The following is a 15,201-nucleotide window of genomic DNA, read 5'->3' as shown; positions in this document are numbered from 1 at the left end:
AGGTCCCCAGGTGTTCAAATTCACATCTTCTTCTTTCTGGTGTTTCGCTCCCTGTCACTCTGAAAAAACTCCTACTAAATGACAATATTTGGTGGTTTTGTGACTGTTCCTAGCAATGGAGGTGATCATCTCTCATCTCTTTCCGGCTGATCAAAGAGAGGAAGGCAATCTTTGCAATAAGAAAGAACACTTTGGCATTTCCCAGCATGAGATTTTGTAGGCTGTTGCGAAGGAGGCAGGTATTTCAAGTCGGGGGGACCAGCTGTCCAGGGAGATGCCTGGGACGGCAGCAGGGGAAGTAACCTCTTTTGATCTCCTCACTGCTGCAAAATGTGAGTTTTTCCCTGTTCATTTTGACTCTTTCTTGCTCTCTGATGTGCCTGTCAGTGACAGAATCTGTATACAACTGTCTCTTTAGAAAAGCCCCATAGTGCTTTTTCGTTTTTTTTCTTTCTTTTTTTTTTTTTTTTTTTTTTTTTTTTTTTTTAAGACGAAGAACATTCATACAAATCTGGAGTGCTGCAGACCTTGATGCTGCCACTGCCATTGACTTTCATTGAAACTGAAGATCCAAACCACAGACATTGCATACCAGAATGGGGCACAGGCTCTTTGGCTATTGAGACCTTCATGAAAAATTTTCTCTAGGGAGATTTTAGAGAAGGCTTGCTTCAAAAAGTACACTTTAGTACACAGGTAACAGAAATTTCCGTGACTTGTAAACATTTAGGTTTAGGTTACATTTGAATGTTTTCTAATTTGTTTCTTTACCTACACTACAGTAGGACAGCAATTCCTGTTCACACAAAGAAAAACTATGGTTTTAAATTTAATTTTGCTTCACTTCAGAGTGAAGCTTGCCTTTTTCAAGACCAGAGAGGCCTACTCCAGAGTTACTTAGATGTCAATAGTTAAGGCATTTTGAGCTTTGGGGTGTCGTATAGTTTTTAACAACATTTTTTTAAACAAAAAAAAGAGTTTCTCTGTCACTGCAGTTTTTCCCCTCCAAAGCCTTCCTAATAGTTAGAGCACCCTTGTTTGCTAGCAACTTCAGTTTCACATCTTCTCATATTCTCAGATTTCATAATGCTGCCTCATCTCAGCAATTAGAAGAGAGTGCATTGCCATAAATGGTTGAACTTTATTGTTAGGCAGCTATGGAGGGATTTAAAAAAAAAAAACATAAACACAGAACTTGCAGGTTGTAGTCTTGGATCAAGGGGACAAATGTTTAATAGGTTTAATATCCTCAATATTTCGTAGCTCATTTTTAGCTCAATACATAAACAGGCTTGATGAAGTTATCTTGACAGAAATATTTTGATGGTAACAAACAAACTTAGAAGTAAGCATTTGACAGCATTATTTATTAATATGATAAATGAATTGTGAGATGTGTGATTGTGTGATGATGCATTCATTTAGTTGTTCCTTTTTTTCTTTTACTAATCTCTGTCATGTTGGATTTATAAATGGAACTGAGTGACCTTTGAAACTGTGATGGAAATGAAGAGATAAACAGAACTTGAAAGGACAAACCAATTAATATAAATGTGTTACACATAAAGAACTGATTTCAATCAATTGCTATCTATGTAAACCTTTGGGCACTTAGCTGAATGAAATAGAGCAAACAGATTATGTGGCATAGGGACAAAATATACATTTAACTCTTTTGTTATGAAGTAGGGATGTCATCCAAAATATACGTAACACAACAGGAATACCAAGGCGTATGCTTTGCTGTGCTACAAAGTCCTCTAAGAAGTTACAGTCCTTAAAGATTATCTTTTTCTGATAATCAGAAAACCCTGCTGATGGTATTGTTAATTTTATTTTTTATCTTACTTCTGTATCTTGATGAATACTTGAAAGTAGCCTCTATTTCATTTGTTTGCTCTTTCCAGTGCTATTAATTGAACTTCTAAAACACTTACACAGTATACTTTTAAAATATCCCAATCAGGAATTTCTAAATAGAGTATTCATTTCTTCTACAGTGGCCTTGTAATGATGAAAACATTTATCACGCTGAAATCAATACAAATGTCTTGGGCATCCTTGTTTAAGAAAATTACAGCATCTCTCTCAACCTTATTTATTTATTTTTTTCTGAAGAATGAACCTTTTGTTATATGCATTTTAAACTGCCTGCACATATTGTTCTCTTTACAGGCTTAATTAGAGAATATGATCAATTTAATATAAAGGTCTCACAATACTGCCATCGATGCACAACAAGGGGAAAAAAAATAAAGAAAAAAAAGAAAGAAATACAAGCTTGACATTTTAAAACACTTGCATTTGAAAGACTTTCACTACTAATTGATTTTTAAAAGAGTTCTGTGGAAAAGTGAACTCAGAAATGTTTGGAAGTGCCTTGGCAGCATGCCAGAACATTTAGTACAAAGCATAACTAGACAGTTTCTGAGGCCTTACTATAACCGAAAAGATATGTTCTTTGCCTTTCTTAATCTAATTTGGTATCCCAGCTGTACACTTACAGATTATGCCGGGTATTTTCAGTATCTTGTGGACATCTTTAAATGATCAGTTGGCACAAGGAAACAACTTCCCTGCTGTCACAGGCAGGGTTAGGGAACGCAAGAGTTTCAGTAGTGAGATTTTCTTTAAATTTCCTAAACCAAGCTATAATAATGAATCAGTGTTCATTTCATCGCTTCAGGTGGCATTTTGGGCATATTTGTCTGCTAATACTATTTTCTAGCATGTATTGACTGGGCCAAAGTCTGTCATTGCTATTTCTCTTTATTGGAGTTAACAGTTTTGTGTGGAGTGAAAAGGAGGGAAGACGATATCTTATATTCTGTAATCATTTTCTTTAAAATTACCTTTTAGCTCGGACGATATGACACTGCCAATTCTATAACATTTTAGAGTTCTTTGTTAGTTGACTGAAGTTGAAACAAAAATCCTCCTTTTTTTGTGGAGTATGCACTTTGAAAACCTACACAGACAGCTGAAATATTAATGGAAATGACATCCATTCTATTTTGGAAAAAGAGCAGACCAAATGATAACGGGTAACATTGACCAAAAGCAATTACTTTAAAAGGATACTGCTAAGTATCTGAGAAAAATGATTCCTTTGACTAGTTGTTTGTCAGGCCCTGTGTGGTTTTTATTGATTGCTCTTGAATATATAGCCCCCATGATTGAAAATGCTGCTGGTAATGTCCTTCTTTTTATCGTGCTGAGAGTATCTTATTGAGAATAATAAGAAAGAAATTTATACAGAAAACAAATACACATTTGAGCTTTAAATTAGCCCAAAGTGGTCTATAGATTACCAATGATATTAATTTTCTAGCATGTCTCCTCTAAAACTCATATTTGGAATTAGATGACAAAAAATCAGGCCTTAAAAGTTACATATTAAGTATTTGTTTATCATGTGGCTTGTTTACCCCCCTGTCTGTATATGATTACCTCTGTGGAGCACTATAATTCATCTTCTGTTATGAAGTATACTAAGTTTGAAATGAGTCATAGATAGGAGTTTGAGCCAATACTGTTTCTGATATATGAATATTTTATCTATGCAGTTGTTTTTACTCCACAATGGAAGATTTCGTCTTGGTGTGAGTAGATGGCATCTCAAAATGCCACCAGTCTATTTAAATGGACACTTGATTAGGATGCTCAAGTGAATGAAGACAGATGCAGGAATGGATTTAAGCATCAGGTTCAACTTTTATTAACTGGAAAGCTTCTGAAACACTGAAAATCTTCCCAGCCTCCCCAGCTACACAGGCCCACCAGGGAATTGGATAAAGTTTGTAGGACTCAATTTGTTGTAAGATTCAGTTCTTCTTTTCAAGGCCTTTGAGTATGCCTTTCTCCTTCCTTCTTCCCACACCAAGGCAAAAGTTACCAGAGGGAGACCTGTGTGCCTTTTTCAGATGCAAAATTTGCCAGCAAAATTCTGTGCTTCATTTACTGTTGCCATATGCTTCCTAGCAGTCCTCCAAAGTTAAGAAGGGATAGGGCTTTGCATTACTTCCAAATTTTCCTGTCAATTGAACTAAAACTCCAAGATGCTTTAAAATCCATTAGGCTCCAAAGGGAAAAAAAAATCCTGCAGTAGTATGACTGCAGTGGTAATTGTTCAGTCAGTCCTGAGGCATCCTTAGGAAAAAAAAAAAAACAACCTGACATCTCTAGTTCCTATGCCCCAGTTATATGGAGGGAGAACGACGAAGCAGACAGATGAAAGATCTGGACAGAAAAAGGTCTGTCCAGAAGTTTAAATTAGCAAGTGGGGAGTCAGGAACACTAAGAGGCGGAGAGTTTCTGAAAGAAAAATCCATGTCTTTTCCATCTGCAGGCTGAAGGTCTAATCTAGTTTTTCAGCCCATGGGGCGAAAGCAGATGATGCTGTGGTAATGTATCTTCTATCTGTTTTGCAGAACTCACCAAAAACCTTCACTACACATCTCTTCAAGGCAATTTCACAAGCTTCATGTCCAGGACAGTTGCATTAAATCTCTCTTCCTCTGCCTTCACTTGCTTGTTTCTTTCCTCCTGTACAGACACTTTTATGATGTTAGGTCCAACATTTTTCTTAATGATTAGAAACCTATATACATCCTTTTGAAATCCATGTAATGTTCGTGATGGCTTAGAAGTCCCCATTCACTTTGTTTCCAGAGATGTACCACATCAAGATGGTTGCAAATATACAGGATTTTTCAACTGGTTTTGTATGCAGATCAGATTTAGTGGTAGTTTCTTTACATGAAAGAGAAGGCAGGTAATTTTTTATTTATCCACAAATGTGGTTTATGGAGCAATGATGCCATAGATGCCATGGATGTAGAATTTATCTTTCTGTGCAGTGCTCTCCCAAACATGCTCAGTCACTTTTGGGTGAAGTAATTATACCATATGGATACTGTGTTACTTCAAGTATGGGAAAATAGTATAGTCAGTTTATGATGGCATGGAGCTTAACCGGTAAACCTTGATGAAACCACCCTGGCTGCACGCAAGACCTCAGTCAGGTTCCTGTGCACCAATGATTTCTAATTTCTGGCTCTGCACAAAGCCAGCTTGGATGGCCAGAGCTGAGCTAGGACTGGGTAAGGACCTACCTTACTTCTGATACTGAGTAGATGTTGAGGATCATCCTACAGAATACAGATAAGTGGCCTTGCAGGAATCAGCTTAAGTGTGACTGGACTTGTTAGTTGTTGGTACAGCAGTGCTAGCCAGATGTCACAAAAATGGCAATGATTAATGTTTTCAGTCCATGCATTTTCTGAGATAGTATTTAAAAACCCTGGAAAATGGAGAATTGGGTATATATACACAGTTCGCTGCAGTTCTCAAAGTAGCTTACTTTGTTTTCTGGGATAGAAGAGATCCTTGTTGCTTTCAATATCACAGGCTTTTGGTCCTGGCCTCTTAAGGATACTGGAGCCTTCACATTCTTGTCTCCTCCCACCCTTCCCCCCCTTACCTATTCCTCCAGGAAAACATGTTGGAAAGACTTCAAAAAAAAGAGAGATGTGTGGAGGGAAGTTCAGGCCTTACTGGTGTCATCTCTCTTGCCCAGGTTCTTGCAAGCAATAACATGCAAATAGTCCACTCCTTCAACATGGTGGAAGTGCTGCAAGCTGGTGCTGCGGTCACAGCAGAAAAGTGCCATTTTTTTTTCCCCCCCAGTAGTACCTTGAGGCCTTTAGTTATGAAAATGTGTTTCTTAACAGACCTTTCATTAAAAAAAAAAAAAAATAATGGAGGCTGTAGGAGAGACACTCACACATCAGGTCTCAGCTTGCAAGGGGAGCCTGCCTTTATAACTTTCTAATCTCCATACTCAGAACTAAGTTACGTCTGCCAAAACAGATGAGATGTTACACGTGTGAGTATGATTTTATATATTTTTATATAGATATAATTTAGGGGACGGTAAAAACTGCAGTTATTCGCAGGCCTTACCCTTAATTCTCACACATACTAGAGGTCTCATGTGGCACACAGAGAACTGGTGCTGCACCAGTATGGCAGCTAGGCTTGTACTGGAGTCTCACCCTCTCTGATCCGGGACTGAACTTGGTGTACAGCTGAAGTCTTAAGGGGAGGAAGAGGCACGAAGAGAGCTCTTTCACGAAGTCCAAAAGGGCCATCTAATGATCGGTGACAGTGATAGTGGTGGGAAATGGGGAGGGAGGATAACTAAGGGAAAAAGAGAGTAAGAGGGAAAGAAAGATCAGGATGGGAAAGTGTTGGTTAGTTAAGGGCACTTTTGAATACACTTCTCCTTTCATTTTGTGACTGGCAAGCTCTTCTGTCTGCTGCTGCTGCTGCGGGGTTCGCACGGAGATGTACACAGGGCAGGCTAAGACTCTGGGCCGTCTGTCTTTTGTTTACTTTGTATGGAAAAGCTGATTTGCAAGATTAACAGATGTGAATGGCTGGGGATGACATTAAACTTACTTTATTTGTATTTTTCAAATTCTTTTGTGGCCAATACCATAGGTGTGGCCTCACCTAGAACTGAAGTTTTGCCTATGATATGCCGACCCCTCTTTCAGTACTGGAATCCTCCTTTACAATGCCACTGCCCTCTTCCTGTTTTGCTGTGGTGTGATACATTTTTTGTAGTGTTCTGTTCCCCTTCTGACTCCCCTCATCATCCCTTGATAATTATTTGGGAAAAATAGTGTACTCCTCTATTGTGGTAGTGGTGCTGACAGCTGTCCGTTTATCAGATGAGTTATGTAGAGCAAAGCCTGGTACTCTTGTAGCCACATCATTTTCTGCAATATTCTGCTTTCGATTTTCAAAAGGATTTTGTTTTGGTTTTATAATTATGTTCACAGCTGCAATACAGCTGTATTGTCTTGTGGAGCTAGGAACTAGGGCATAAAAAAAAAACAAAACCAAACCCGAGGTCCAGCTTATAACTAGATGGATGGAAAACTGAATGCGACACAAGCGAGCTCAATAGCCTGATGGAGAGCGGAGCAAGTGGGACACTGAGAGCTGGAGAGTCCAGATACAAGTTTTCTTCTGTTCTGGTATCAGGATAGAAAGATGATTTGTGCAGAGCTCTTCTAGAGGCTGAGGGCTGTTGCAGCCAAATTATCTGGGGAGCATAGAGAAAAATAATTCAGGATTTATTGTTAAAAATAACCATCATTTTTTCGTCAGTGATCGTCTCTGCAGTGAGTCATGGCTGAATATGTTTGTGCGGGAGTGGGAAAGTAGGGATGAAGAGTATTTTAGAGACAATAATGAATTAATGTTGCCATGGATTTTGTGGCTGCTGCTGCAGAATTTAAGAGTTGTCGCCATAGTATTAGGTCTGTTGCGTGCTGCAGAGTACGCAAAGGACCGGTCCTGCGGTGACTCGCTGCAGCGGAGGTTAGCTCTAGGGTGTTTGGACTTTAGGTAGTAGTGGTAGGAGTAATATTTTGTTCAGTGGCTAGAGGCAATAGTCAGATTGCATTACTGCTTCCGTCTAGATGAAAGGGAAGTAATGGTGAAGTTAAGCAATGAGTGAAATCTTAGATACGTAGGAAATAGTAGGATGTAATTTATAATAAAGCGCCTGTAGAAGGGTCACCTTAGACATAAGTGGAAACAGCAAGCTTTTCAAAAGTCTGGAGTCAAAAACTGTATTCAGTTAAGCAGTGAGAAAACTACCTGATTTTCCCCAAACCAAAAAGCCCTATTAATTCTTCCCTCTTTAGGTAGAAATGTTCTATTTCCTGTTCAAATGATGAGTGATTTTTTTCTGTATTTTGTCCATAGTACTCAGTTAATACATATGTAGGTTGTGTTGTTACCACTTGGGAAGTTATTGCAAAACATCGTTCCAGTTTTGTGCTGTAACATTATGAAAAATGAAGTGGAAATCAATAATATTTTACCTTTTTTACAGGCAGGAGTGAGAATAGTAGTACATAGTTAATTTTTTTTTTTTTTTAGAAAATCTGCATATTACTAAATTCAGCTATATCTCTGACTTTTTCTAAGATTCCCCATCCTTCCCAATAGCCATTTACAGTTTATTTTAAAATAGACAAAGGCCATAATGTGAAGGGTTTTTTTTCCACAATCATCATCCAAAATAAAGAGTTATAGCTGTTAAAAATTGGTCTTAGTGTTATTCAGATCACATAAGACTTCCTTTAATTGGCCCTTAATAAGCTTGGTTTAACTGGGATTTAAAGAAAGAACAGTGGTCATTAACATTAGCCAGATTAAGACTCTGTTAATTACCACTGAAAGATAAAGTAATATGCAAAGATGGGGTCTAAAATATTCTTGCACTTAAGCACCCAAGGAAGTTGAGAAATTTCTTGCTAACTGAAATGAATAAGTCAGTAGCTCTTTCTCTGCAAAGCTTTAAAAAAAAAAAAAAGAGAAGACAGAAGAGAGTGGGAGAAAGAGAGTACAAAAGCTACATTTAAATACTCTGGCTTAATTAATAACCTGTATAGAGAAATAATTTCTATTTTATTTTATTTTTTTTCTGTCCCTCAAATGTAATTTATTATTTGTCTCAAGTATTTGATAATTCTGCATGAAGTTATCATTTTCTGGTCATTATTTTTTTTATATAGACAAACATAGTCTAATATGAGCATATTTGTTTACAGGCTTTATACATGAATATCAGTATATGAATATACATTAATGTGAGTGTTAATGACTATCTGTATATTAATAAAATATATAAATATGTTATATGTTACATGTGTATCACTTTAAGTAAAGAATATTTTTCTTAATGCACAGTAGCAATAGAATAAAAATATTTCAAGCATTGTAACCACATGTTAAGAAGTTGTATCCTTATAATAATGGCATTTTTGTGATGTCAGACTAAATACTTTAAAGCATTCCTCAGTTATGACAGTCGCTCAAGTATCAGCGTGACATAGTATTTCCACTCTGGAGTGGACTTGTGGTGAATTTGTCATGGTATCCTATCAATCACAGCACCCATCAGAGGAAAGTTCAAAAAACTGACAACGGGCAGATATAGAATCATCTTCTTCTGTGCATGAGTAGTTCCTGACTAGTCTTCATCAGTCAGTGAGGATTTATAATCTGAAATGAGAAGTTTTTAATCTCACATAAGTGTTTCTTATATTTAATGTAATGAGGGCTTTCCCCCACTACTACACTAAGTGATAAGTTCTGGTTTAAACAAACTGTTTTTCTCAATTATTTCCATCTGTATGATTATAAATATTTTTAAAACAAGTAATTCTGTTTCTTCCAGAAAGTGATATGTGCTGATATGTTGTATCTCAGTTTCATGGAATATTTTCACATTCTCGTATAGTGAGAAGGACTAACAGTTGTGCCAAACTTACTGTTACGTATTCTCATATATTCATGATCTTTTTCACTTCTGTGTCTCTAAATAGACTGGTGATCTTAATTTAGAAAAGGCACTGGTTATATATTTTCTACATTTTACTTCTACTTCTTTGTATAATCTTTAATTTTCTTTAAACTGCCTTCACTCTGAACAGTTCTTCAACAGCCTGTGTCTATGACATATATTTTCTGAGGAGATACAGACATATGAAAAAATTAAACAGTCCAAATCAGTAGGTCAAATAAATCTACATATTCTATTTAATTCCATTTAGTATTCAAAGATGCTGCCATTTGTTAGTTTGTTACTTTCTTTTTTTTTAATTGTTTATTAACAATGTAGTTGAAGTATGTATTTTTAAGGATACATGCTGATAAATCACTACAACATATTATGGTTTTCTTTTCTGTTTGAACTTGAAGTTGTTTGTAATACGTATTACAGCTCTGCTTTTTCAGGTAGCCAACAATAACAAGCCCATGATAAGACAGATGTACTGTATTATTTTCTAAATCAAATAAATCAAATCTGCAGTATTTCACTAGTTTCTAAAGACTGTGTGCTTATAATACGCAAAAATGAACTAAATAAAAATATCTTGCATAGTTACAAAAACATCCTTAAAATCCTGTCTTTGTATATAAATTTTATAGCTTAAGTATATATGTGTTTTTTCAAATTATTTTGAGATTGTTTGGAACCCTGAGTTGAAGATGCTTGGCAGATCGGAGGGTTAATCCTTAAATCATATCTTATGCTCTACCTTTTGAATACGGAACACCTGCAAATGAGAAAGAACATTTCTTACCCATTATACAGAAACTGCTACTTGTAGAAGACCTGGGACCATGTGGACATTCTTATCCTCCCAAGGGTGCACCTGACACCTCCTATGCATTCTTTCATGTACATATTTTAAGTATCAGATGATAACCACGGGCCATAAAATCTGTTGCTTTTAAAATAACAGGAACTGTGTTAACAAAAGAACTTGCCAAACTTATTGTCTCAAATAAAATAATTGAAAAACAGGGCCAAAGAGGAAGAAATATGCTTTAATTGATAGGCTATTTTTACATGTGAATGGAAGTTTGGATCCATTCTACTGGATGAGGTACAAACTTTATTAGTGTAAACCCGGTCAACCTCAATCCTTTGTTAAATGCAGGTTTTCTCTTTGTAGGCTGTGCAATATCTCCCTATTAAATTTCTCATTCATCAGTTCATGCCAAAGCCAGCCAGCATGTTGTCATTGTTCCCCGAATGCTTGAGCTCAGAGGGCAGCCTTTGCTATGGAGCTGTCTGTATTCCCTGGGGACTACCTCCAGTACGTACATACGGGAATGGGGAAGGAATCAAGATAAGATTTAGTCTACAGACCAAGAAAGTTTTAGAGAAACTTTACATACAGATGCTTATTACTGCTTTTATGGCAGAAGACATACTGAGAACAATCTTTGCAGGTCAGCTTTGGGAACCAGTTAGTTTGCCCTAAATGTGGAGTGCCAAACATAGAACCTACCAACTGACCCTGCTTTCTCGGGAGACTTTAAGGTATTTTCCAGGATAAAAAGAGCCGTGCTTTGTCATCTTAAGAACTTCCAAACCATGTAAACAAGTTTAGATATGTAATTCAAATGCAAAGAATGTAGAGGTAAACTTCATTCCACTCATGCCACAAAATTGAAAGATTCCTTGCTCTCTACATGGAGCGTTTGGCTAGTGATATATACATTCATAATAGTAGTTAAGATTAACAGGGTTTCACTGCCACGGAGAATGGAATAATCCTTCAAATAGAACACCATAGTGAGACAACTTTTCCTAAGAAGCACAGAATGATGCCGTGAAAAAGTACTGGTTTGAATAACTCAATAACTGCTAAAAAAAAGAATCAATGCTTTAAAAAAAAAAAAAGGGAAAGAAAAAAAATGGCTACCTCAAATGTTCCTCTTTAAATTTTCTTCTTTCCAATCTCCATGGTAAATACCTCAAACACTTGCCAGTGTACTCCCTCAATGAAGAGCAAGGCTGAAATCTGTCACAAATCATACCTAGCTGCCAGAGAAATTCAAATTGCTGTAAGCACAAGTGCCAGGGGAGCTCTTACAGCGATGCTGAAACCATAATGCAACATTCACAACGAGATCATTGCATCATAATCTCCTTCTGAATGTGACTCCCTTTGTGTGTCAGGTGTTTGCATGTCAGAGGGAGAAGAAGAAAGGGGACTGTGAGTTTAGGACAATCTGTTGTTCTATATTGGGGGGGGCGGGGGGAGAGAGAGAGAGAGGGGGAGAGAGAGGGAGAGAGAGAGAGAATGACCTGGTTTTATGCAGGATATTCCAAAGGCTTCTGAGCTGCTTGCTGCCCTCTAATCACCTCAAGTACAAACCCCTTTTGTTAGGAATATCCATGTTTTCATTTCAGACAAGCTAGTTACTTGGAATTCTCTCTAAGCCTATAAACTTGCAGAAGTTAATATATATTAAAAATTATATTTATTTTTGGTATATGCATCACAACTATTTTAATTTCCTAAGTGCACAATCAATATTTAAATAAAGAACATTTGATTCTTTCTCAGCTGTATCAGCTTTTGAGCAGAGTAAGTTTATGAAAATCCATGGAGGTTTTTTCTTCCCAGATTTACAACAGAGTAAGTGAAACAAGAATCAGGGCCATATATTGCAAAATGTCATTTACATTAATTAAACATTTATCAGACCTGCCTTTATTTCATGCAGTCATGCTCACAAAGTATATGGAGGTTAGTTTAGGTTTCTTTTGGTTTTTTGAGAGCTTATCAATATAATCTAAGACCTGAATGTATGTCCTCAAAAAAATCTTGTGATACAGTGAATTTAATAGTGAAGAAAGCTGGCAGCAGGTTGGTTCAGAAGAGGAAAGATGTGAGCAAAGATGAACCTCATGTGAAGGTGGCATCTCTTACTCGACTCTGCCACCTGATATGATTATAATCAGTAATTTTGGCTACAGGAAGATACGTTTGATTCACTGTGTATGCAACTGAAAATCATTAGAGTTAATGGTCAGAATAAGACTACGGATGGGAGTATAGATAGTTTCACTAAAAAATGGAAGCTCACTTCAATTTTCCTCTTGCATAATTGGTTGTACTGCTTTTACAATAGGAATATAGTGGTGATTATCACAAAAAAGGGGGGAAAAAGTGTTTGGGATAAGTCAGATTTAACCCATCTGACTTCATGAGGTGCTTAAGTTCGGAATCCAGTTGTCCAGGGCTCAAAAAGAGAGATATCCCCAATGGACAATTAGTACCAATTAATTACTATGTACAGCTAACTGCCCATTTTTGACTATACAGGGAATCTGAGCGAGCTGGTCACTTAGACTGAAAATTTCAGATAAGTGAATCGAGGTCTAAACACTTTGTAGCTGAGTTGTGTGTCCTGTACCAGGAAAAGAATTAGGCAGGACTGATTTAGTTGGTGTCTGTATTATTTATTCTCTAACTGGAAGAAAAAAAAAAATCTATAAAAGAAATGGTCAATAAATGTATTTTAGAAGAGCAAATATATCTGGACAGACCGGTTTCACACCTGGATCTGAAAAAGTCTTAAGTGTAAGTTCTAGTGAAAAGTTAAGCACAGAAAACACTGAGGGAAAGCTCACTTTTTTTTCCTTTTTTTCTTTTTTTTTTTTTAACCTAGAAGGCCCTGAATAATTCAATTTTATTAGCAAAGTCCCCTTGACATTAAGAATTTTATTACTGTATCTTCCCTAGATTGCCCCCACTTTGCACTAAGTAGATTAATCCCTGGTTTATGCCAAAAGACTGTGTGGAATCCTCCCTTCGGTGATCTGTAAGGCCAAATTCAGCCCGTACCCTTGCTGAGGTATGGCATTGGGCACAAAGCAAGGAGCCACTGTAAGCTTCACCAGATCGGGTGGCATGAGCTCAGAACTAGTGGTCCAGTCAATAGAGCATCACTAAGGAAATATGGACAATATGAGTAACTCAAAGCTCTTTTGCCCATCTCCTGTGAAAATATATTAATTGGCAGTGTGGAAACGGGTCTGAGCTCTCTCTAAGTATTTTTCACTCCTTCTGCATCGGGACCACTATGATGAAGTGAGTGCAAGATTTATTGGAAAAGAAAGAGGAAATGATTGTGTGGTTCAATAATTAGGATGCTCTGGGAATACGCCAGGGTTCTCATCCAGGGCTTCATTCTGTGTTTTATCAATGTTTTTATACACTCTATTTAACATGTAAAATGTAGAAATAGACCTTGAAATGCCTTTGTTTGTAACTTAACAGAGAAGATGCCTGTCTTCAGGAGTGAAATTTATGGGGAGTTTAGGGGTAATTTAAGTATCTAAGTCCCAGAGTACAATCTTAAAATCCTACCAATCCTTTTACAAGTCTGCGAAGGTCTGGGACCTGCATAACCTAGAGGAATGGAGGTACTTTTCAAAACTGCTGGGCACTTAAGACACAAGATGAGAAAGATAACAGTTCTGAGATTTTCTTGCCCTTGATATTTCTGTCCTGTCTAGCTTAAGCAGCTCCACGCTTATTTTTTTTTTTTTTTGCTTTGAATTCTGGGGACCCTCTTTCTTCCTGTGTGTTGTGTTGTAAGTCTGAGTTGCCTTCAATTCTTTTATGTCAGCCAGCTAAAAGTTAGAGATTGTGGCATATCTGTGCCTTTTCTCGTACCTAAGCATAAATGCTAAAGAGCAATGTTGGGGAGAAGAGAGAAAGAGAATAAATAGTACTGGATGCTACTGAAACTGCGTAGGGAATTTAGGTAGGCAGAATGCAATTATGCATTTGGAATACAGCCAGGACATATGGGTTAACACATGTACTCCTGTGAAAAGTGCCATGGGATATTTAATGACTGTAAGTTGTCAGAACTCGGTTTTACATCTCATCTGAAAGACAGCACCACCAGCAGCATGATGTCCCTTCACACCATGCTGGAGCAGTTCCTCAGGATGGACTCAAAGGGAGTGAGCGGTGTCTCCTGAATCACCGCTTCCACTTCTTGCTGCAGCTGGGCTTTCTTGAGAGAGTTGTATTAAAACATTAACCAAGCCCAGCTTCCTTAGCTAATGAGGTCCAACAAGTTCACTATCCGAATTCAAATATGGGTACAATTGCCTCTGCCAGAAGTGGCTTGCCGTAAGAGGACACTTAACCAAACATTTCCTTGGAGTGGATGGTGTTGCCCCTCTGGGCTGGCCACTTTTGGAGAATCTCTGACGAGTGTAAAAGTCTTGTTCAAAGTGAAATAGTGTGAGCGTGTAGTAAAACGATAAGCAAGTTTAGCAAAAGCTTAAGAGGACTTTTTATATCAGCTTATTATAGCATGATAAACAATTAAAAAATAGAAATGAAGAGGCTATATGCCAGCTATCATATATTGTAGAAACATGAAGAATCTGTTATGAAGCTGTTATGAAAGACGGTTTAGGTCTATTATTATGTATTTATTCTATTTATCTCAAATCTACTTCAGTGGCACCCAAGCCTAAGAACAGGCATTATAACCTCATCTGACTTTTTTTAACTGAAATGTTATGAACTTTTGCAGTCCTAACAGTAACTGGAGTGCCAAAAACACCTATTATGTTAATAATTCGGATGGGATTTGTGCCAGTAATTGTTGAAATGTACCCCAGCCTGTCCTGTAGATCTGGGACACAGTGGCCTTATCTTCCTGTAGGATTTTAATGGCAGATAATTTTTATTTTTTATTCTTAGCAAGGGCCACTCAAATTTGGACTTTGTGCCCTTAACTGATGGGCTTAATTACTGAGGATGTATGACAGAAGGCAGTTTACAC

General features: G+C 37.3%; 1 protein-coding gene across 1 annotated transcript in view; it reads left to right on the top strand.

The window, feature by feature from the left end:
- The window catches only part of DACH1 (dachshund family transcription factor 1), a 334,323-nt gene that overhangs the window by 200,837 nt on the left and 118,285 nt on the right, over positions 1–15,201 (top strand).

Source organism: Egretta garzetta, unplaced genomic scaffold (genome assembly GCF_000687185.1).
Source record: "Egretta garzetta isolate BGI_Z169 unplaced genomic scaffold, ASM68718v1 scaffold524, whole genome shotgun sequence".
In the NCBI taxonomy this organism is placed as follows: domain Eukaryota; kingdom Metazoa; phylum Chordata; class Aves; order Pelecaniformes; family Ardeidae; genus Egretta; species Egretta garzetta.
Note: the sequence above shows the minus strand (reverse complement) of the source record. Positions and strands in the feature narration are given on the sequence as shown.